The sequence below is a fragment of the Pezoporus wallicus genome, unplaced genomic scaffold, assembly GCF_028554395.1.
Source record: "Pezoporus wallicus isolate ANWC-B61680 ecotype Strahan unplaced genomic scaffold, APGP_CSIRO_Pwel_v1 contig_229, whole genome shotgun sequence".
Classification (NCBI taxonomy): domain Eukaryota; kingdom Metazoa; phylum Chordata; class Aves; order Psittaciformes; family Psittacidae; genus Pezoporus; species Pezoporus wallicus.
Genome location: NW_026638360.1, coordinates 230281 through 254931, shown reverse-complemented (window position 1 = coordinate 254931; position 24651 = coordinate 230281). Strand labels below are relative to the sequence as shown.

At 39.4% G+C, this 24651-nt stretch overlaps 1 long non-coding RNA gene across 1 annotated transcript in view; it reads left to right on the top strand.

Annotated features, from left to right (window-relative positions):
- LOC130599742 (uncharacterized) overlaps positions 1–24204 on the top strand; it is a 77957-nt gene extending 53753 nt beyond the window's left edge. Inside the window, exons 2-3 of the long non-coding RNA XR_008972295.1 lie at positions 22157–22297; positions 23994–24204. This is a non-coding gene — a long non-coding RNA (uncharacterized LOC130599742). The remainder of the gene's footprint in view (positions 1–22156; positions 22298–23993) is intronic.
- Positions 24205–24651: the final 447 nt, after the last annotated feature.

Here is a 24651-nt window from a genome sequence, read left to right as displayed (position 1 = left end):
GATGAGTCAGTAAATCTGAGCACTTTAGGTTTAGCATCAACTGCGCTAGCTAGAAGTGATCTTATTAAGTTTTTGACTTTGGTTTTGTTGCTCCTGTAATTCAGCATCTTTCTTTTTTGTCATCTCTCTCTCTCTCCTAGATTTCTTTTTTTTTCCTTTTCTAGTTTAAGTTAGAGCAACAAGAAACTTAACCCAGCCATGGGAGAGAAAAACAAAGCTTCTCCCTTGGTGAGCTAGAGATAAGTTGAAGGACTAAGAGAATGATAATTTAATACTATCCTAATTCATTTTAGGTTTTGGTAGGCTTCTGCTTTTTATGTGCTCTTCTTTCACTTAAAAATGTCTTGAAAGTTGTAAGGGTGTTTAAATTTGGCTTGTTTTTTTTTCTTTTTGTTGGGAGTGTATCAGGATGAAAACCAGGTATACCAGACTGTATAACAAACGCTGTGCAATGCTTTTCCTTCAGGGTGGATTTTTTAGTTTGTGTTTGTTTCTTTTGTTTGTTTGTAGTTTTTATTTGTTTATTTTTCCTAGTGATTGAAACAGGAATTTCCTGGATAGAATATAGATAAATGTCAGTATGTGTTTTTGTTTGCAGCCTAGCAGTGAAGAAAGTTAACTGGAAAGTTAGTGATCCTTGGGAATTTTAAACTGGAAAATGTACCCCCCAGAGTTTGATTTTTCCATTGGAAAAATCCAGCTGATGATTCTGAAGGCTGTTGTTGTATCTGTTTTCCTCCCATATATGAAAATCTTTTGTGCTGTTACGAACTTCAAGGACCCTGAAAAAGGAATGATTGAAAAGATGCAGTACTAATACTTGCTGCTAGGAGATAGTAAAGGGCTTTACTACACATAGACAAGGCAGAGGCTTAGGTTTTGTCTAGTGGTCTGGTACATTTGAGTGGGTGTGTGTGAGTGTTTGTGTGTGAGTGTTTGTTTTTTTTCCACATGGGAATGATGGGGGGAGTCCCACACTACTATTTTACTAAAATCACAGAAGAGTTACATAAACTGTAGGAGTTTAAGGTAGGACCCTATTAATTAGGAGGAAAATAGCTAGTGAAAAGAAGGAAATCCACCAGAACAACCTCACAACATCTGAAAATAAACCCCTGTATCAAACATTAAAGTAGTTATTTCACCCAAAAACATAGCCAAAGAGAGACCTGGAATACTATCTGAGAAGCCAATAATAATGCAATCCCCTTTGGAATAGTATTATCTGCAATGGAAATTGTGAAAACCTCTGAAGATTTTAGAATGAGAAGAACAATAGCTACCTGCTGCCATTCAGGAGAAATAAAAAAAAGCCATAATAATGCATGTAATGCTGTCTGTGAATGGGACACATTCCCCATTTGGTCAAATCACTTTAACTAGTATTTTTACTGCTGCATGAAAAGAAGTTATTTGCTGCTTCTAAAGAAAGAATAAAACACATCTTTTCTTCTAATGTCATAAATTCTTATGTTGGCAGACAAAATGCCAAATTTTCTCTTCTGCCTTTCATCCTCCCTTGCTTGCCCCAGCCCAAAAAAGCAATACTGAATTTTGTTTGGTTCATATGCCAGCTATTATTAGTTAAATACTGGTGTCATTAGTCACATAATCCACCTCCATGCTCAAAATCTATGTCTGAAAATGGGTCAGATCTGTTTCTGATTTTTATTGCCAGTAGGGCTGCAAGTGCTTGAAGTAGCACTAAAGTCTGCTTTCCTTAGATGCAGTATTCAAAAAGATCATTGCCCCTGCCATGTTAGTGGACTGCTGTTTATCCTATCTATATCCCTCTGAACAGAAAAGGCATTTATCAAAGTAGACATGTCCCCTTTGCTTGGTGTTCGGCTAACACTTCATTTTCCTTAATGCTTTATGCTACAAATGCCACTCTGAGCTTGTTGAGATCAAGAGGAGTTGAGGCAGGACCTTCTAAAGCCTGTGACAACGCTCTGGCTCAGTGTGACAGAGGAGCTGTGTCAGTGATGTCATGAGGGCTTTGACGTGGCAGCAGGCAAGAAAGATAGAGCAGCTACAGAGCACTGCATCATTTTATCAGCGTAGCCCACACAGGCCTTGCAGAGTTTTGATCTGAAATAAGTCCAGTGAAGTTGCTGCTCCAATAAATGATTGTAATCACAGTAAGCCAGAGGCTTCACTGAGTGTGATCTCAGATGAGAGCAAGCTGAGGTTAGGGATCCAATCATTCGGAAAAGGCCAAATCCTGACATTAACTCTACAAAGTGACCAGGTAGATCAGTAACCTTACTAAAGCCCCTACCTTGATATTAATCTAACAATTCAAAATTAGCAGTATCTATAAAGCTTCTAGTTTGAAATCAAGGTGCCTCTCAGTTTTACCTCTTAGATGGATCCAAAAAGCATGTTTTATGTATTATCCTGTGAGGGTGATATGTCCCTTAGCTTCTGAGGCTGCTTGCCTGGGGCTTTCCAGAGTGTGTGCTTGTTATGTTGATGATAACTGCAACAAATTTGCTGCTACTGCTAGAATTGTGAAGTTACATCTAACTTAAAATGTGGAGTTTCTGGTGCCCTGAAGCATGGGGAGCTGGCATTTATAATTCACATTTCCTGTTGGTAAGTCTATGGGGCTGTACTGTATTTATCAGGTGGGTACCACATACCCATGTCAGAACAGCATGAAAGGGCATTGCACTGGTGGATTTTTATGTTTCCTTGGATCTACTGCTGCATACGTGTCAGCTTATGGTAGATTTGGGCCATTTCATGGAAGTGAAAAACTGATCTTCCATGATTAAACGCAGGAGTCAGTGCAAGTTGTCTCCCAGGTCACTTGGTATTGTAAGTCCGAAGAGGGTCAAATAAGTGCCTTAGGAAGTTTTTCCAATGATCTTCAGTAAGTAGGTTTATTGTTCTGAGAGTTACACATTCTCTGAGGCAATCAGAGATACTGGCTTTAGCTGCAAAGCCACTCTAAGTAGTTCCTATGTTCTTTCTCTGGTCATTTTTTCTGTCCTCATGGTTCAATTTTTTCCTCTCACTTATCTCAGCTGCACAAAATCTGTTCTGTAGTGGGCTGAGCAGGAAACTGGATCACTGAACTCAGCTAATTAAAAGTACTCTTTTAAAGAAAAAAAAAATCAAAGTAAGAAAGACTGCAGTGTGCCAAAATCAGTTGTGACAGATGGCATCTGTTTTCCCTGCCCTTGCTTTTGTGTGCGTGTAAGAAGCCTCAGCGAGGTGAAGCCTCCAGAAAGACAGGGAAATTGCTCCTTTCTTTAGGGATCTGTTGTAGCTTCTCAAAAAGGGGTGGCTTGGGAGACTGGGAGCACAGGCAGGTGCAGCACCATGAAACTGCAGTGAAGAGCAGAGAGATGTCAAAGCAGGCTCTGCAGAGTAGCTCTGCTCAGAAAGTCATCAATCTACAGACCAAGCAAGGGGATTGTTTTTATTATTGTTTAAAAATAAGGAGTTACTGTCGTGTCTGTTTGAAGAGTCCTGGGGCATTCTGGCTCTTTTCTAAAGAGCTTGCTATGAGAAGAGAGACTAGGCAGGTACAGGTACACATCAAAGCCATAGCCAGCTCTTCCAGTGAAGCTATAGCCTTATTAAGTACCCAGTAAACTATTCATAGCTAAAACTGATCAGACATTTCCTGATGCTGTGCTCATCAAGCCTTTCCTGACAACTTTATACCATTTGCATGGCAGTGTTCCTCTTTCTTAAAAGTACACTTGCTTGTTGGCATTCCTCTTGTTCCTCCTGCTTGCCATTTGATCAGATACTAGCATTTATATTTAGGTGTCTGTTTTGTCTGATGTGAGGACACCTGCCTAAAATAGGCTTCAAAGAATGGTTGGCACCAATAAAAGGTATACCCTCAAGACAGGAAAATCCCCAAACAGTATCTCTGAAAAAGACCAAAGAATTTCTGCATGATATTGATAACTGAATTATTCTTATCAAAGCCACAACATTGCCAGTTTGGTTATAAACACACTTCAGAAGAGGGTAGGTTAGAAGTGGAGACTGGTAGAATCTAATGCGTGTCTGGAGTTTTTGTAGGGCTTTCTGAGGAAAACTGAATTTCTACTGGAAGTCAACCAGAGGAACTCAAGTGTAAGTAGCTATTGCATATAGGTCTGAACATAGCTTAAAAGTATACCTATTGGACAGTATAAAGCCAACTTCAGACAGGTGCCTGATGCTGATAATAAGCAGTCCTGTCCTTAAGAAGTGTTGTTGCTGAACAACAAACTTCTACTAGAATGTTAGATACCTAAACTAAATAAAATAGAGTATCTTTAGCCCAATACATGCCTTAAATGTATAGATTCATATCTTGAAGTGGATTCAAAATTACACAGGGAAGTCAAAAGAAAATTGGTTTTGTGCTGAAGAGAGGTATTGAAATAAACTAGAATTTTTAAGAGATTAAACCCCTGGTACTTCATGGCTGCCCACATTAAGGAAATCTGGTTGAGATGATGAAACCATGGATAAAGAATTTGGGGAATGACTTGGGAAAGAACAGAGCCTGCTAGCAGAGGATGGATGATTCATTATTTTGCCAGGAGAGGGAGAAGGGGTGATCTGCCACTATCTAGAAGTGGTGTTAGTTATAGGCCAAACTGACTAGTGAAAAAAGCCTGCAGGCTGGCTAAAAATTCTTCTAAATTCAGTTCTGTGAATTCCACTTCTGGAGTAATCTGATTTCTACTTATCCAGTCATCTACCAGTCAGCTCTTTTTAATTCATGGGCTGCTTTCTGGCAAGCATTGCTGACACTAGGTTGGTTTCATGCAGTAAAAGAGAGGCTTATGATGGTACTCAGAGTGCATCAACAGTTTTCACCATGGTTAGATAGCTTGAAAAGCTGTAATATCTCAGCTACTTTGTAGTACTTTTACCTCTTTTGCATAGGGATTTTGTTTAATAAGAACTTTGGGACATGTACTGGTTTTACTCTATATTTCTTCATAATGTGGCGTGACAGGACTTATCAGAAGTTCCAGGCAGCACCCTGATAGAAATAATTAGTAATATTACTTCACACTAGGCAGTTCCTGCTAGTAGATTTCAAACTGCTTCTCAAAAAGAACTGTTAATATCCCTATGGTACTAAAAAATAAGGGAAGGAAAAGAGGCTTATTACGCAGTCACACAAGGGAAGCAAGGGAAAGCAAGGGGAAGAATCCACATCGCCTGACTCTCTCCTGATGCCTTTTATTGGTTGCAGTGCTGGTGGCATTTGGCATTTGCAGAACCCTTTCTCTCCTTCTCTGATGCTGTGGTTAGGGCTTAGTGCATTTCCAAATGTTACATAGGGAGGGGGAAGGCTTGGAGATTTCTGCTCGCACTCTACTATTTGCATTTCTTCTCATAGAAACTCTCAAAATATTCAATCCATAACATAAGTGTGGTAGAACATGTGGCTACTGACTACGGTAGCACCCTGACCAAGAAACTGACAGTATGCGACTTGCTAGGATGTAATTTCCAATAATCATGTATCTTCTGTTTACCTCCTTTTTAGTGATTTTACTGTGTAACAACTCCCCACCACATATCTGTAGGGAGCTTCTCTGCTCACGTTGGTTTCTGCCTTTCAAGATACTGCACTGCATGATGATAAGCTTCAGAGAGAAATGACTACTGTCGACAAACCCAGTCATCCATGTTGTACATTGCATTACCTAAACCACAGGGGAGTATCTATCTGCAGGTGAGTGCTGATGGCAGAGAGAAATGGCTGATGTTGCTCTGTTTATTTGCATACAGGAGTATCTCTAAAGCATCCTATTAGTCTATTCCCATATTCCTTTCCTAACAATCATTCTCTGAGGACAGAACTATAAAAATGAGTCTTAAAAAGCTATAAAATACCTTAAGAATTTTGTTTTTCTTAAAAAAAAGTTTAATTTCTACTGTGTAAATAGTAATAAATGAGGAGGTGAGATAGACTAGAACTGAAAACAGGAAAAGAAAGATTCAGTTTTATACAGCATTTCAATATTTTGCTTTCAGCAATTCTTTCTTCATTTGGCATCAAAGTATTTCTTTTTAATTCTCTGTGAAAGAAATAGAAATGTAGACTCTGGGAGCCCTCTGTCACTAGTTCAGAAACATCATGTTTTTCCCCAGAGCCATGAAATACTAAAGCCTCAGGAACAGCTGATCTGTCTTGTTGGTAAATATTTGGTTAAATTCTCAGGGAACTGGTTGCTGTCTAGTGAACTCCCTTAGCATGTGGCAAAGCTGAAATATCTCTGCATTTCATTTAAAGTTCAGGAAAACAGTAAGTTCTGGTAAATAAGTAGGAAATTAGAAAATTAAAATTGTTCAAACTTGCTGGAAAGAGAAATGACCTCTTATATTTAGTTAAGTCTTAAAAATGAGGTAGTCATTATACAGACAAAACTGGGAAGAGGCAAATGCTGAGGTACATTAAAGATCCATTACAGCAGTCTGTATAAATAGTCATTAATGTGGTTTCAAACTGCTTCCAGAGAAACAGCCTTGCAGTGTGCGATTGCTCTGGCTGACAAAAAGTCTTGTTTAGGATCTTTAGCAAGCTCACAATGTAAAGGATGTGTCAGGGCGAGTGGGTAATAGGAGGAAGGGAGTGAGTTTGGTCTAAAGGAATGCAGTTGTTTCTACTTGTTAGAGCCTGGGTTACTGCAGGAATATACAGAAAAACTATGAAGTTGCTTTTATCTGTCACTGTTTGGAGCAGGTAGAAAGGCTTAAGAGGTATGGACTTCATTTCCAGCAATGAATTTCCAGCAATCTCACCAATTTTAGGGAGATGAGAGGAGAAGCTTCAAGTCCTTTAGGGTATTCAGGAAGAGCTCTCAACTGATACCAAGCCTACCTACCTCTACACCTCATTGAAAATCTAATTTCTAACAGAGGCAGGAAGATTACACTTTCTCTGAAAGCTGTGGGCTTTTTCTTCACTTTAGCTCATCTATTTTAGATGTTTCTCAGTGGAATGTGATTCAATTAATTAATGTCATTCAATGAGGTAAGTTAAACCTTGTTTGCTTGGCTGGTCTGAGTTTTACTTCCACAGTTTCTTGTTCTGAGGGCTTTAAGGGACAGTTCAAGCATTCTGTACAGGTTTTTTTTATGGCCATTATTATAAATAGCTGCTTGAAAAATAAACTTTCCATCAGTTTATGTTCTTTCTAGTGGGTCCTCTTATTCCCTGCTATTAAGCAGACAGATACCATATATTCTAATAGAATTTACTATTTAAGTTTAAAAGACTTGTGTTTTTTTTATTTCCACTGATGTGGTCACTGTAGCTCTGGGAAGGATATTTGCTACATAACCCGCATGCCCCAGAAAAAGATATTCAAACAACAACAACAATAATAATTACCTTTACTGTGTAAATACGGCTCTTTGTTGTTGTCAGCTTTAGTTAATGGAATAGTACCTTTGAACAATGGTTTGGACTAATTTACACCGCATACTAAGTGTTTTGAGATAAGTCAAAGTAGGCATGAAATCAAACATGAATACAAGCTTCAATCCTTTTCCTGGATATCTTTCTACTGAGCTTAGTAAGACTGTGTGAATGCAAGATATTTTGCAAGGCACTGAAGGAGTGTACTCAGTTCATGACAGAGTAGGGCTGCTCATTACTGCTAGCTGGCATAGATATTCCAGTCTGGAGAGGTTTTTGCTCTTTGGAAGGTCATCTGGTTCTCTCTTGGCAGAGAAAAATAGATACTTTCTGAACAGTGTTTGTGAGGGAGCAGGGTTGCAGAAGCTGCAGTTTCCAGATCAAGAGTTCTGCAGGCATGAGGACAGTGCTTTGAGCCTAAGATTAGGATTTTGCAGCCTCCTGCTTCCCTACTTCCCTTGTAGTCCTAGTGGGGGAGGGGGATTGCTGAGATACCCAGGTGGTAAAATTGCATCAAATATTAGCAAAAGCTTGCAACTGTGGCAAATACAATTGCATCTGAGGTTAAAAAATTATAAAAATAATAGTAACTATGAATATCAGCTTGTGGCCTGATATTCACATTATGGGAATTGCTGCTTTGTGATTCTGGCAGCATCCTTGACTTCCACCAGTTTTTGTGCCATTCTTAGCCAAGAGTAGCTACCTAGCAGCATTACTTTTTAGAGGCATCTGCTTTCAGTAGCTAATATTGCGTGCATTACCCATATAAGAGAATCACACCTGGTAAGGAACAGATGAGCTGAGCTGCAAGACTTGCTGGAATTTAATTAATGTTTATGTAATTTTATTTTCATTATTCAAGCAGCTGTGCAGCCACATCCATTTAGTGAGTAAGTAAGACAATTTTTAACCTTTGATCGCTAAATATGCTTTTTAGCCCAGCTTTTACCACTCCAATCAAGTTAGTGGCTGCTTGCTCTTCTTACAGTGCTTATAATTAATATCAGACTAAAATATGATGTGAGTCAAACAGAATTTGAATTTAGTTTCCCTTTTATATTCTGAAAGTTAGTTAAAGTTTGAGAATGAGATCATGCAATTCTGTTCCTCACTCAGCATCTAAGCATGTAATGACTTCATCCTGTGGCACAAGTGTGGAGAATTGCATTTATAGGGGTTGCTAGAACAGTTGTGAGATACTTCTGTTTTCTGAGTAAGAAATATACATACAGGAATCATACTGCAATCTGCAGGAGATAGAATAATTTGCCAGTCAAACCTAAGTAATAAACTCAGAGGATCTGTTGATCCAGAAAATGGACTGGTCTGAAGGAAGTTAATTCCTAGGCAGCAGTAAAAGTGTTCAGTGAGGTGCTCCCGTCTGGGAGCTAATCAGATGCTGCTGAGATTGCTAGGATCTCCAGGTGGCAAATACAACACATCTCATGTCACTGCCACACTTCAGCAGTCCTGTCACATGTTCCTGCACCTCAAAGGGATCTCTTGCATCTGGTTGCGCTGTGGGAAGGTTGAAGGCATTTTCCTTCAGCTGTGCCTCTCAGTCTCAAGTATCAGATGTGGGCCCTGTTACACTCATTGCTGCTGCCTCCTTTTATTGCTTCCCCTGCTGGATTACAATGGTTAAGAAAAAGCTGCTCGGTGGGAGGAGGAGACATTGCTTTGGGGGGTTGTGTATGTGTATGTGCATGTGTAAGCTTACCAAGTAACACTCACAAAATGAGCAATGTCTGATATAGCTACCTGTGCCTATGTTGTTGGTATATATGGTTTGAGAGAGCTCAAATATGATTTATGTCCTGCATCCTCATTGCCAGTTCTAAGACACCACTGGCCATTTCTCCCCTAAGTTCATTGCTGTTAGTGGCATTAAGGTGCCTTGGAAGGAGCTTGTGCCAAGGTTTCTGCTGATCACTGGGAAGCATGAAATTGCTGTGTGACAGTGAAAAGTGATGACAACACATGTGGACGTGCCCTGTAAGGTGAGACACACTGAGTGGTAGGGACTGCTTGGGATAGCACTGCCCCAGCTTTCTCTCCATGGAGAGTGGAGACTAACAGTAGACTATCGTGGCCTGAATGAAGTCACACCACCATTGAGTGCTGCCGTACTGGACATGCTGGAACTAGAGTCAAAGGCAGCCAAGTGGTATGCCATGATTGATATTGTCAATGCATTTTTCTCAATTCCTTTGGCAACAGAGTGCAGGCCACAGCTCGCTTTTACTTGGAGAGGTGTCCAGTACACTTGGAACTGATTGCCCCAGGGGTGGAAACACAGCCCTGCCATCTGCAATGGACTGATCCAGACTGCACTGGAACAGGGGCAAGCTCCAGAACACCTGCAGTACATTGATGACATTATTGTGTGGGGTGATACAGAGGAAGGAGCTTTTGAGAAAGGGAGAAAAATAATCCAAATCCTGCTGAAAGCCGGTTTTGCCATAAAATAGAGTAAGGTCAAGGGACCTGCACAGGAGATTCAATTTTTGGGAATAAAATGGCAAGATGGACGTAGACAGATCCCCACAGATGTGACCAACAAGATAGCAACAATGTCTCCACCAACTAATAAGAAAGAAACGCAAGCTTTCTTGGGTGCTGTGGGGTTCTGGAGAATGCACATCCCAAGTTACAATTTGATTGTAAGCCCTCTCTATCATGTGACCCAGAAGAAGAATGATTTTAAATGGGGCCCTGAGCAACAACAAGCCTTTGAGCAAATTAAATGAGACTTAGATCGGCAACATTATTTTTGGCCTGGTGGGCCCATGACACTTCAGGCCATCAGGGCAGAGATGCAACATATAGATGGGCCCGTGACCGAGGGGTGGACTTAACAATGGACACTATTGCCCAGGTTATTCATGAGTGTGAAACATGTGCTGCAATTAAACAAGCCAAGCGGTTAAAGCCTCTTTGGTATGGAGGACGATGGCTGAAGTACAAATATGGGGAGGCCTGGCAGATTGACTATATCACACTGCCACCAACCTGCCAAGGCAAGCACCATGTGCTTACCATGGTGGAAGCAACCACTGGATGGCTGGAAACATACGCTGTGCCCCACACCACTGCCCAGAACACTATCCTGGGCCTTGAGAAGCCAATCTTGTGGTGACACTGCACCCCAGAGAGAACTGAGTCAGAAAATGGGACTCATTTCCAGAGCAACCTTATAGACGGGCCAAAGAGCATGGCATTGAGTGGGTATATCACATCCCCTACCGTGCACCAGCCTCTGGGAAAATCGAACGGTACAATGGGCTGTTAAAAACTACACTGAGAGCAATGGGTGGGGGAACTTTCAAGCATTGGGATACACACTTACCAAAGGCCACCTGGTTGGTCAACACCAGAGGATCTGCCCACAGGGCTGGCCCAGCCCAGTCAGAACTTTTACATACTGTAGAGGGGGTCAAAGTTACTGTGGTGCATATGAAGAATTTGCTGGGGAAGACAGTCTGGGTTATTCCTGCTTCAGGTAAAGGCAAACCCACTTGTGGGGTTGCTTTTGCTCAGGGACCCAGATGTACTTGGTGGATAATGCGGGAAGATGGGGAAGTCCGATGTGTACTTCAAGGGGATTTGATTTTAGGGGAAAACAGCCACTGAACTTAATTGTATGCTGTTGCCTGCTATGTAGTACTTTTGTAGCCCACCAACTAGAAGTCTTCAGGTCACCAGCAGCTGGCTCTGACTTTCCATCGACCATCATCCCAACAAAGAATGAACTTTGATGAAACAAGATGAGTTCTGCAGTATCATCAGCAGGCAACGATCCAGCACTGCACACAGCCTCTCCTGCTCTGAAAGGCTGTTACAAGAGATGGAGCCCAACACCATGGACGGGATGGACTCAGCAGCTTTATAGGGATTGGTCCATGCACTAAGGAATGTTCTCTCTCTCTCTCTGTGTGGACATGGATGTATATATATATATAAGACAAGAGTGATAGTATATTGAAAATGTGGGATCTGAGCATGACGTGAATGGTATGTAATATGGGGTGAATACTGTCCTGGGTTCAGTAATAGCAGTCATTTTTCTCCTTCTTAGTAGCTGGTGCAGTGCTGTATTTTTGACTGTCAGCCTGGGAACAGCGCTGATAACACCGATGTTTTTAGTTGCTGCTCAGTAATGTTTACTCTGACCAAGGACTTTGTGAGTCTCATGGTCTGCCAGGGCAGAGGGGAAGCCAGGAAGAAGCAGAGACAGGACACCTGACCCAAACTAGCCAAAGAGGTATTCCATACCACAGCACATCATGCCCAGTGTATAAACTGGGGGCAGTTACCCGGAAGGGCTAGATATCAGCTCGGGTCGGGCTGCATTTAGGTTGGAGGGTGGTGAGCAGTTGTATTCTCTTCCCTGGTGGTAGCAGCAGTGGTTTGTGTTATACCTTAGTTACTGGTCTGCTCTTAACTCATGGGCATTACATCCTTTTGATTCTCCTCCCCATCCCTCTGGGAGTGAGGGGAGGAAGTGGGGAAGTGAACGAATGGCTGCATGGTACTGAGTTACCGTCTGGGCTTAAGCCACAATACCTGACTTTAAAAATGCAACTCTACAGCAGGTTATCTTGTGCGTACCAATAACATCTGCAGACATTTCCAGTAATGGGTTTGAAATAGCTTTCTTCATTACCTGAACAGTTCTGAGGATAGTCAAATGGTATTATTCTGATTAATTATTCAAGGTATTCCTTGTCAAAGTTCTAGTACCTTCTTAATGCAATTTTTTTTTAATTACTCATCTGCCAGCTCTAGCTCTTTTGATTTCCTTAAGAACTGAGAGAGAGAAGCTTTGTACAAATATCAGTGGTCATCATAACCATTCAGTTTATAGCCAGTCAGCTCCTGTGAAAACTGCAGATTAAAGACAATCTGTTCCTGCATAGCTGGAACAGCAGGAATTCACTCAATAGGTGGTTGAACAGCTCTGAGCAATACTAAACTATAATGAATTTGTTTTGCTGAAGAAAGGTGAAGGCTCAGGGCTACATCTACACAGGACCCATGGAGCAGAAACTTATGGGGACACTGTAAGCTACCAGAGACATAGAACGGGATTTCTCTGGGTGTGTATGTGTGTCTCCTTCTTTACTACTCTCTATCACAAAAAAGCAGTTATATTTGAGCTGGTTTGGGAATACATTGGTGCTAATGCATTCTTTTGCATGATTTTTACAAGATGATTTGCCCAACTGGCCGTATAAGAGGAAATAACAATGCGGTTTTTAAATGAGACACATTTGAAATTTCTGTGCACGTTATGTTCAACTTCATATTTTCTTTACAATAATATGAAGTGTATACAATATTTAAAATGCCACTTTCATTTTAATTTCTTTTATTTTTATTTTTCTTCCCTATTTTTGTGGTTGTTACTGGTTGGTTAGGTAAGTGTATTTCCAGCACTACAAAACTGAGTTAAAAGAAAAACTTCTCCCTTTGGAAACAGATGAAACAAGACTATCTCTCCTGCAACGCTTGGGGCAACAGCAGAGGAAACCTGGGCTCTTGCCCCTGTGGCCTAGAGGCACCCTGGCCTCACTATTAGGTGAGGTGGGAACAACAGCTCTGCTCCCACCCTATGCAGACAGATCAGTGGGAAAAGAGGCTCCCACAACCCAGCAGTATCCCCTAATTCCAAGTGAAGAGGAGTAAATGCTCCCCCTAAAGGGAGCTCATTGGCTCAAAAGGTCATTTGGACATATTTTCAAGAACTCCTTCACAGTTAAAATTAAAATGAACAGGATAAGATTTTGTCTTATTGCACAATTCCTAGCAGCCTTATAACAAGCCTCTTAGAAACTGTCCATGATAGTCAATGAGATAATTAAACTTTGCTGTAGATCCTCACTTAACTGAGAAATAAGCTGCTAGATTTTTCTAATTATTTTCCCATTTTACTTATGTAAACCACATAATCGTATGTAAAGCAGCTGAGACAGTGTTTCCTTAACTGACAATAATAAGATTTCAAGTATAATAATGCTTCAACTTAGTAAGAATAAATCCCAATCCAGACGTAGATTTATGCTAATAATTAGAAATTCCAAGCATCTAATATTTAACATTAGGAGTCCAGTACAGCAAAACTGTTAATATTTTGGCAATGCTTAGAAGATAAGTGGCTATGACATTCTTCCCTAAATATTTTAATATTATATAATATTTTTCTTACTATTAAAATCTCACAGAAGATAAATAATTTTTGTGATTTTATATTGTGCCTGTATATGATGCTAGCTTTACTCACCCAATTCAACTTATGTAATGTTTTATTTCATAGCTATGGCTGTAAGATAGTATAACTCACCTTTTCTTTTTTCCTGTTGGTCTTATTCCAATTAATTATTTTGTACTTCAGTGCAATGAAAAAAGAAGGTGCCTCCAGGAGCAGTCATTACAAATAGATTATGGGGCATTAATGCAAAAGTTCTTTATAATCAGGGTGCATTCAGTGCTAATCAAGAAGAATTGCGTGGAAGGAGAATTTTTAATTCCCTATTGCCACTGGACTTCCATTTCTTTTTGACTTTGGTGTAAATGGTAAGTTGCTGGCTTTATCCATTAGGATAAAGAGAATCAATGGTGCAAATGAACAGAGATAAATCAGTTGTCTGTAAAACTGGTACTTTGAAGAATAAACCCAATACATTTAGTAGATCAGGAGATTTCAGAGCTCTCCATTAGGCAGCTTCCACTAATTGTCACCGTTTTTAAACTGAGCAGAATTTCAACAGAAAATAGATAATAATGTTTTTAGTAGGCTGCTGTATTTTTGCACTGGTGATCTCAGGCTGGGAAAGGAACTGAAGGAAGAACAGAAAAGCATCAAGAAGCATAGGTTCACAATGAATGTCTGAAAGTGATTTATTGGTGTGTCCCTTCCCCACCTTCAAGCTGTGGCCTCAGTGCACATATGATATACCAACTTTTAGCAGAGTAATCCCACTCAGCTCCCATCAGAACTCGCAGCAGCACATGCAGAGACTGTGGCTGGAGCTCTGCTGTCGGTGGGTAGTGCCTGCAGGGAACTGAGCACGAGGACAGAATGTTCGCTGCCACCTGTGTTGCTAAGCAGATGGGTTGCTTTATTTTCTAACAGTTGGCACGAAGAATACTTGCAGTTCAGGGTAAGGCAGCACCACTTTCAAGCTCAGCAATGCCTACAGTAATCCCCAATTCCAGAGGAGGAAAGTAGGATCTGCAATCAATAACACTAGAGATAGGTGTTATGGTAACCAACCCTAATCTTGTTAAAATGAACACTGAAATAAAACAAAATACATTAGATGGAAGTACTGTAATTGGAGATACAGTGAGCTATAGTAATTCAGGTAGCTGGTGAACCATGGTGTTTTTCAGTTCATTTCTACACACAGTAGATAATTGCTTCATTTCCAAGCTTTGGTTAGAAAGCCACTGAGGGAATCGATAGGGAGTCTGGTCTGCTGATAAAGTGTGTTCACAGTGCACAATAACATTTTCACTGGGTGTCAAAATCCAGTGACTGAAAAGCTGAATAGGCATTGTGAAGGGCAAAGGTAATATTATATTACCTACCTTTTTTTGGCATGTTGCCATTATTTCATTTGTAGCTTTAAGGCTAATAGAAATATCTTTTGCATACTTAAATGCAGAACATGTTAAAATGCAGGCTAAATAGAGAGCTACTCTATGCTCATTAAATATAACAGGGGTTTTGAAACATTTATTGTGAAATGTGAGAGAAGATTATTAAAAGTACATGTTTGTATGCTATGGGTAATTCACAATAATTATGTTCTTAATGGTCAGCTGAAATCTAGCTGGCAGAGATAAGAAATTTTGTGAACATTTAAATTAAAGGTGTATTTAAAATGCATATTGAAAATGACCCAATTTGAAATATAGCTATATTTGTAAATAAATATTAAGGTTTGCCTGTTATCTAAGCTCAAGGAGATACTACCTTTTTCATAAATGCTTGCTTTTAAAAAAAAAAAAAGGAGCAAAAAGGACTCAGCAGTATAAAAAAGCACAGAGCAAACATTGCTGTGTGACTTGGGTAATATCTTCTGAAGAGCTTATTTGATAGGATGAGGAGGCAATAGTTTTAAAGTCAAAGAGGGTGATATTCAGGCTGGATGTGAGGAAAAAAATTCTTTACAGTGAGGGTGGTAAAACATTGGCATAGGTTGCCCAGAGAGGTGGTGGATGAACCATCTCTGGAGACATTCAAGGCCAGTATGGGTGTGCTTTGGGCAACCTGATCTGGTTGAAGACATCCCTGCTCATTGCAGGGGGTTGGACTAGGTGACACCTGAAGGTCCCTTCCAACCCAAACTATTCTATGATTCTAATATTCACTCCTTTGTGAAAATGCTGTCTTCTATCATGCCTGGACAACTATACTTGATATCAATGGTACAGAGAAGCAGTTTTGTTCCCTTATTAGTTTTTTCTGATCCATGTTGCCAGCATCCAGGCAAACTACTTAATTTAGGGTGACCTCAGGACTTTGGACACTATCATCTAATAGCTTGGGATTTGCCAGGTCACTGAGATCTCCCATTCACGTATCTGGTCTGAGAGTGCCAGTTGCTCCAGGGGCCATGAAGACAGCAACACAGAAATTGACTTGGTAACTGCCTTTACCCAGGGAGATGGATAAAGTGCTCATTTTGACTCTGATGTTTTTACTCATGGGATAACAGCTAACTGCTCAAAAGCTACTGAACCTGAATCTGAGGTGTCAGAATCTGTTTCCTAACAAGTGAAATTTTAAGTAGTTGGTATTTTCTTTTATATTTTAGTACCTTCTAAGTCAAGATAGTTCTATAATGATATGTAGAAATGTTCAATTCTAAAAGATCTGAACCCAAAACTGATTTACTGAACTATCCATTTTCCCAGCTCTGATTAAGGGAACACATCCAATTGCGTAAGTATATTATTAATGCTCATCTGTAGTGTAGTAGAATTAAAATTGTAATGCCTCCCAATCACAGTCTAAACCATGTAGTAATCAAGCATAAATTTAGTAAGTTCATTTTTCCATTATGCTGTTTTCAACACAAAGTTACCATATTAGTGTATGGTACCATAACATTTCAGTTCAAACCAAATGCGTGTTGGGCATAGGAAACAAGAAAGACAGCTTGCATTAAGTACAAATGGAGGTCAGTCACCTTTGAGATGCTGTGGTCTATGCTTGGGACTGCACTTATGTTTAATCACTTTTAAAATGGAAGATAACAAGATGTGATTGAAAATCCCCTAACAGTAACATTTACTGAAATGAACAGTAGAAATGACATATTTAAAAAGCTCTGTTTTAAACTTTAACTAGGTGATGTTAAGGTCCTTTCCAACACTAACTCCTCTATGATTCTATGATTCAAAATGACACCTCCCACTTCAGCCTTGCCACAGTAGACCGTATCCAAACAGGAATAATATTATACCACTGTACTGAGTTCAAAACTGCAATAGAGTCCAGGAGTCTAATTCTTCCCAATTCATGATATTCTTTTAAGTATGTATTGCTGTATTTAAATATCAAATTAGAGAGGAGGGAGGAAGCCAGTTCTGTTTTTTCCTCTGGGTTTCTGTAAGGCAAAGAAGAATTCTTCATGAAATGATGCACTGTAAATAGCAAAAAGGCATGAAAGCTTTATCTTTGAAAAAAAACAGTGTGCTTTTCAGTGTGCCAAGGTCTAACAGTAATTATTTATCATTACATAGCTTTATTTTTTATTTTTTTTTTTTACTTTTTCTTCACTCGTTTAGATAAAAATAGGACACAGTGAAAATAATCCATCCTCTGCCGTTTACGCTGTTATGATATGCGTTGTATTGATAATTTTACCTACTGTGAAATTCTTGGTTTTAGCTAAGATTAACTAGGCTTCGAAGAACCTTCAAGGCTAATAATATAGACTGTCCTCATGTAAGCAGTCTGCTCATTTGTGGGAGATTTTTCTTTAGAATTTTGTGATAATATAGAACTGTGTTTCTCTCAGTAGCCTACACTCACATTATGCCATCTCTTGAGAATCTTTTCCACAGTGGTAACCATGCACAAAGGAGAGGTATGGTCACAATCCAGAAGATACAGCTGTATATGAGACAAGAAATACTACCCTTTAATAGAATCTTTGGCTAAAATCCAGTACAAAACTAAGATTCCAATGTTTTGGGGTTTGTTTTTTTCTTAAGAAAAAATATTTTCTTACAGAAAAAAAAGAATTTTGTTTTGTACTAAATGGACTACATTTCACTCTACTGAAAACCAAACCAAAACCCCTACTCTGTTTTCACTTCTGCTAGTAGACAGTGACTTTTCCCTTGGAGTTTGCTCTCTATGTCGCTTGCTAATGTTGGCTTAAAAGAAAACAAATACAGGCAGGTGCTACACCATCAAATGCTAAGTGAAGACATGCAAAATTGCATAACTAATGGCAGTGTATATTGAAAATAATAAGTTAGGGAAGGTAAATTTATATTTTAAGACTTTGCAAAAGCAGACTTTGGCTTAATAAACACTAATGAGTACTTATGGGCTCATCTATTGTTGAGTATTTTTACAGCCATGAATATGCATCATGAACTACACAGGAATCTTGTGGGTATTTTATTGGAAAATTGTAGCTGAGTGTGGAAAAAAATCTCTAAAATGAAATAATTATTTTTTTAGCTTTTTTTTAAATCAAACCCACAGTCATGTTCCACATTTTCATTAGTATAAGGTGAAACAGTTCAGGCAAAGCAAAAACTGTCCAGAGTTTTTTATTCCATCTTCTGAAATTGACTTTTTAAGATCTTAAAGTTACTGTTTGGGCTTGTTGGTTTGTTTGGTGTTTTTTTTCTAGAGGGAGCAGGCAGGAGTGTCCTTCTGCTCCAGAGATGCTATGGCAGTTGTTCACCATTCTGTAAGCCTGAATTGTCTTAACTGTGATAGCAGGATCTCTTCCCACTCTATGGTCATTGGAGCATCTTGCCTGAACCCTCTCTAGAACTTGTAACTCTGAGTATATTATGCCTTATCTGACCTTTTTCTTACTAATCCTTATATGTCAGATGACTGGAGTAGTCTTGCTGCACTTGAAGACATTGTCCTGTTGAGGACAAGATAGCCTTCACTGATTGTATCACCTGGAGTAAACACTCCATGCAGCACACTCAGTGACGCAACCATTCCTGGACCACGGCATGATGGCTGCTTGGTTCTACCATGCCACATGCACTTTGAATTACCATAGAAGTCGGTATCATTCTGTTCGTCCTGTGCAAGTTTAGACTTCAAGGGACAGTCAGCAAAGGAGGAAACAACAGCAGCTGAAGCCCAGAGCAGTGTGTTTTACTCTGCTGTGTTCTTGGTGAGTGTATTAAAGACTGGAGGAGATGTTCACTGAATTATGAACCAGGAGCCCAAGTTTCTGCTGGAAAGGCATGAGCTAAAAGTAGCTGAAGTGTCACTTTTTGTTTCACACTAGCAGCTCCTAGGAATTAAATTGTAGAGAAAAAGATAGGGGAAGTGATATAAATGGGCTCTCCCCATTTGCTCTATGAGTAACCATGAACTCTCTTACGCGAATTTATCCTGTGATCAAGTGGAATTTATCTAGCCAACTGCAACTGGAAATAAGCAGCTGTATAAGTAACAGTGAAAAGTAGGACATGATGGTTGTCATTGATTCTTATTGTGAGGACTGGACATCGCATTTAGCCAGCCATAAGTATCTGAGAGTTGTCAAATAATTATGAAGGTATTATGACAACATAAAAGTTACTTTAGCAAGACAGATTATGGAAATGATGGCTAAAAGGAGAGGGGTGAGTTTGGTTGGTTGGTTGGTTGGTTATGTTTTTTACTTCTTTTCTGTAGGGGGAAATCTGGGAGATAGGAAAAGTCAAGCCCAGAAATCCTGATAGTTTAGGGCTTTTTTACATCTTTCATTTTGGTTTCTCAAAAAGTATTTGTTTACTTGAAATTACTTTTACCCTACTGAGATAAGTTACAGACAGAGTAATTTTTGCTAAGTTTCTATGAACTCCATATAACACTGGGAAACTTCTGGCTCAGCTTCTCAGCAGGTCTGAAAAACACTCTTCTGACTTCAAATAACACGATCCAGTATCATTTACATCAGTGAAAATAGGCTGATTTATGTCATTCAGAAAACCTGTGATTCTGAAATAGAGATCAAATAGGAGTGTGATATATAACTGATAACTGGAGCTATGTGAAATCCTCGGTACAAAGTTGTGGCTGTGGACTGTGAATTGTTTTAGCTTTCCTAGTTAGATAAAATGTGATTTTTTTTAAAGAGGGTTTTAGCACTTCCAAGTGATTTCTGAAGAACCAAATGATGGACATAGTTTAATGTCTGGATTTTGACCTACTGTGTCAGAGACTACCAAGAAAGGCTTATGTCTAGATTCAGCCATGAGTAATGACTAAGAAAAACGATGACGGATTGTAGGATCATTCTCAACAAAGACTGCAGTTAAGGTAGACTCAGACTCAAAGGCCTGATTACCTGAGCAAGAATTTATAAATTCAGACAAAGTATCCTATCAATTACTTCTTCTTTTTGGTACATGATTTTGCGTGTATTCTCACAGTTTCCTAATGTTATCTGGACATGTTGTGGTACATTTTCAAACTCGGCTTGATAAGGTACTTCTTTATTAATCATTTAAGCAAAAAACTGCCAACCCCTAAGTGTAGGAAGTAGCGAGAGAATTGGAATTCATTAAATTCTTTGCTCCTACCTTTGTGTTTTTTATTGCAAGATAACTATTTTTCTTGTATAAATAGGAAAAGTGTTTGAAAATTGAATTTGTAGATGCTTACAAATGTTCATGTGAACTCCAATGTATGGGTGTATACATTGGCTTTGTTACGGGCATATATAAACTTTAAGTCACACTTCAGTCCAGACAGGTACTGACAAAACCCGACTGGTCAGACTGAGAAACTAGCACTGCAGGCTCAATACATATAATAAGTAATACATATTTAGGCACAAGAGTGGGTACTAGATAGTTTTGCTGGTCTAAGTCCCTTTGTCCCATGGCTTCCTCCTTGAATATGAAAACTGTAAAACCTGTTACCAGAACAGAATGATTATATGTTTACAGGAAGAATTCATGACAGAACAGGGGTAATGGGTTCAGACTTAAGCAGGGGAAGTTTAGGTTAGATATAAGGAGGAAGTTCTTTACTGTGATAGTGATGAGGCACTGGAATGGGTTACCCAAGGAAGTCATGAATGCTCCATCCCTGACAGTGTTCGAGGCTGGGTTGGACAGAGCCTTGGGTGACAGGGTTTAGTGCAGTGTGTCCCTGGCCACAGCAGGGGGGGTGGAACTTGATGATCTTAAGGTCCTTTCCAACCCAAATCAGTCTATGATTCTGTGATTCCATGAATAGGTGGGTAAAACATACGTGTTCCAACTACAAGTAAGGAACCTTGTTTCAGAGAAATAAACCATAGGTTCTCCTGGGATATGGTGTCTGCATAGAATGCACATGTTGTTTTAAGCTTAATAAAGCAGGATCAGTGAGGAGGTTAGGCTGTTTAGTGTTTAAGCACCCTGTAGAGGTTAACAACTGTGCTTGAAAGAAAGCTTGTGAAAATTATTTGTCATTCACTGCCTTCTCACTGTTTCTTGCTTCTCCCCCCCCCCCCCCCAGTACTTGCTAATTTAGAGAAATTTCAGTTCTGCCTAGTGTCCTTCCTTCCTTCTCAATTTTCGGTTGTTTTCTTTATGGCCTCAAGCTTATTTTAGCAGTGTAATCTGTTAAACTGACTATACTGACTTTACAAAGTCATTGTCTTAACTTGAAGAGATTTTACAAGAGATTAAAAGTCTTCAGGATCATTCGATTTTCACACTTTATAAAAAAAAATAGATAGCAATTAGTGAAGAAAGTGAGTTTTAAATATTCACTTCTGATTCTGGTGGTTATTTGTTTTTTCAGTCAAACATGGTAGTCTGCAAATTGCTGCTAAAATGCTGCATGGAAACAGAGTATGTGTGTAAAGGTCATAGAAAGCCTTAGGATGGATCAGGTAAACAGTCAAACTGCTAGGAGACAAGCCTGTAGGAATTGGGTAGCCTAAATTGAAGGGCTCAAAAAGCTGTTTATTATCTACTTTTCATTGTTTAAACCAAGGAATGGTCTTCTCAAGCAGATCCTCTGTTGCTTCAGGGTTTCACCAGATCTATAACAATGTCAAGCACATTTTAATGTTATTCTAGGTTAACTGCTCTGCTCATGCAGCCCTCCTGCTGGGAACAGTCCTTGTTCAGATGTGCTTCTAAAATTACTGTATGTGAGGAAAGCTCACAGGTCTCATGGGATCTCAGTGCAGATTTTTTAACATTGTATTTCCTCACTTTATTGACGGGCTTCATTCCAGCAATAATTCTAATTTGTTTAATAATTACTGAATTTCTCTTTTTCCTTTTACTGTAAATACCAGGGACTTGTCTATATACAAGTAGATGGTTTTATTTGACACGTGTTGCTAAAACTGAAGATTAAAATGAATTTTTTTTTTATCTTTTTTCATAGGGAAAGATATTTAAGGATAAATTTTGGGCAGCTCCAGGATAAAATGAGCTATGAATCTTTTCACTTCTCACTCCTTTTGCAAAGGCATTCATAAGAATCTCACTGGTAATCTCACTGATATCTATATCTGTACTGTTCTTTCATGGGTGCTAATTCAGAAGCGATGGAAAAGAAATAGTAGAAACAGATGAACAGGCTTCAACTTGGATGGCACTGCTGGCAAAAGCAGCAAGACAATTTGCAGTATATGAAGAGAGAGTTACATCTACTTAATGACGCACAGGATTATGCAAAGCCAGGTAAGTGAAGATGAGCACAAAAAAAAAGAAGCTAATAATGAATTGACAAAGATTCACTTCGTCTTTTGGGGTTTGCTGCTTTTTTCTAAGTACATTCTCTATAGTCCTTAGTGCACAAGTCTAAGTGCAAATCCAAGATATAATGAATAAGTCTGTTTATATAGTGCCCACAGTGTGCTGGGGGCTATGTAGTTAGCCCAGCAAATATGGTATCTGCAGGCATGTAAAGCAAAACACTAGCCACGTGGGACACTACCTTTATTAATGTCTTTTAGGCAGCACATGTTTTTGTATTCATTTTCTGCCAAATCACTTCAAGATTCCTCTTCCAGCAGCATGCATAACCAGGTACAGCCAACCATATAGACCTGTGCAGAATAATTTGATGGAGAATTTTAGCTCCTGGTTTGTGACCTACTTATACTTAAAGTGAGACTTCAAGATGAATGTGGTTTTTGCACATATACCTATGCTACTCTAAAATTTAACTTTGCTAAATGTAATGCAAATTCAGTGCATTTTGCCTTCACCGTCTGGAACAAAAGTGCTATGCCTTACTTTAAGCACACATTTTGCATAACCATATTAAGTTCTATATATTATTTTAAAATGCAAAATGTATAAATCTATGTAGCTGCAAGAGCATAAGCAGAACATATTACTCTGTTAAAAGAAAAGCACAGTCCCAGAAGAATAAAGCATCTGTATATTAATCAAGCTCGCTGGTATCTTTGTTTCAGGAAAAAAAAAGTTAACTTTAAGGGTTTTTTTTGCTTTAATTTATGAAGTATGAGGGAATATTAAGCAATAATGCTCTCTAGAAGACAGCATTTAATACATGAAGATATTCACATTTTTATCATACTAGGCTCAAAGAAAAGCCATAACATTTTAAAATTTATAATGTTGCAGCAGAAATAAATTCCTAAGATGATAGTTTCACTGTTTCTGTCAGTCAAAGTAGCAGTTACAGCTCAGCAATCAGGTCCTAGTTCTCAATTTGTCTTTCTTAAAAAATGAAAACCTCAAAGTTTTCTTAAATTAACAGCAAAATTTCCATTAGTGTAAGGAAAGTTTCAGAAGGCAGAGAGATGATGTCTAGGCACCTACCCCTTCTCATGGACCTCACCTGTGTGGAACTAGGCAGTGGCAGGTCCAGAGGTGGCTCCTAACTGGTGCCGAGGAAACCAGCAAGGTGATTATTTTAATTCAAGGAAGAGGAATTACTCTTTACCATCCTGAAGAGTAATTGGATTTGTCAAAGAAGGCAGTGGCTGCTCTCATAGATGTGGGAGTGACAAGGGAAGCAGTGCCCTTTATTTGTGGAAAGCCTTAGGAGAAAGGAGAAAATATGGAGCTGCTGCAGAAGACACTGGAGATGGAATCTGAGAAATACACCATTTGTTGAAATTGCAGCCCCTTTCCCAGTAATATCTTTATGATATGCTCAGTGCACATCTGCCTTTGTGTGACTCCTCCACTCTACAAGAGGATCATAACAGCGTCCTGGGCAGAATTTTGGTGCTGCTGTACGGATGTGCAAAGGAAGGGGGAGAGAGGTGGCCCAAACAGTTTCCATTTGCTCAGTTAAAGATGAAGGCTCAAACCACGATTATTAACAGTGTGTCTGAAATTGCTAAAACCAAACCAAGCTTGTTTTTTCTTTCTGCTTTTCTAAATTAATTCTTGGTTTCAGGAGAATGCAAACAAGCTATGAGCTGCCGAAGTAGTTGCTCCCATTATGTATGGCCCCACAGGACAGATAACTCGTGTAACTGCATATAATTATGAAGGTATTATTTTACCATTTGCTAGATTGATTTTCAGCTATAATATATTGTTTGCACAATCAGGAAAGTTCAGAGGGTGCCATGAAGGTGATCTGAGGGCTGGAGCACCTTTCCTATGAAGACAGGCTGAGAGAGCTGGGCTTGTTCAGCCTGTAGAAGAGGAGGCTCCAGGAAGACCTTATAGCAACCTTCCAGTACCTAAAAAGGGCTTGCAAGGAAGCTGCTGAAGGAATTTTTACAAGGACATGTAGTGACAGGACAAGCAGTGGATTTAAACTGACAGAGGGAGGATTTAGATTAGATATTAGGAAGAAATTCTTCACTGTAAGAGTGGTGAGACATTGGCACAAGTTGCTCAGAGAAGTTTTGGCTGCCCTATCACTGGCAGTGTTCAAGGCCAGGTTGGATGGGGCTTTGAGCAACCTGGTCTAGTGGAAGGGGTCCCTGGTGATTGGACCCCAGGGTGATTGGAACTAGATGATCTTTTAGCTCCCTTTCAACTCAAACCATGCTGTGTTTCTGTGAAAATCAGTAATTATTGTTGTTTCTACATGCTCGTAGTTC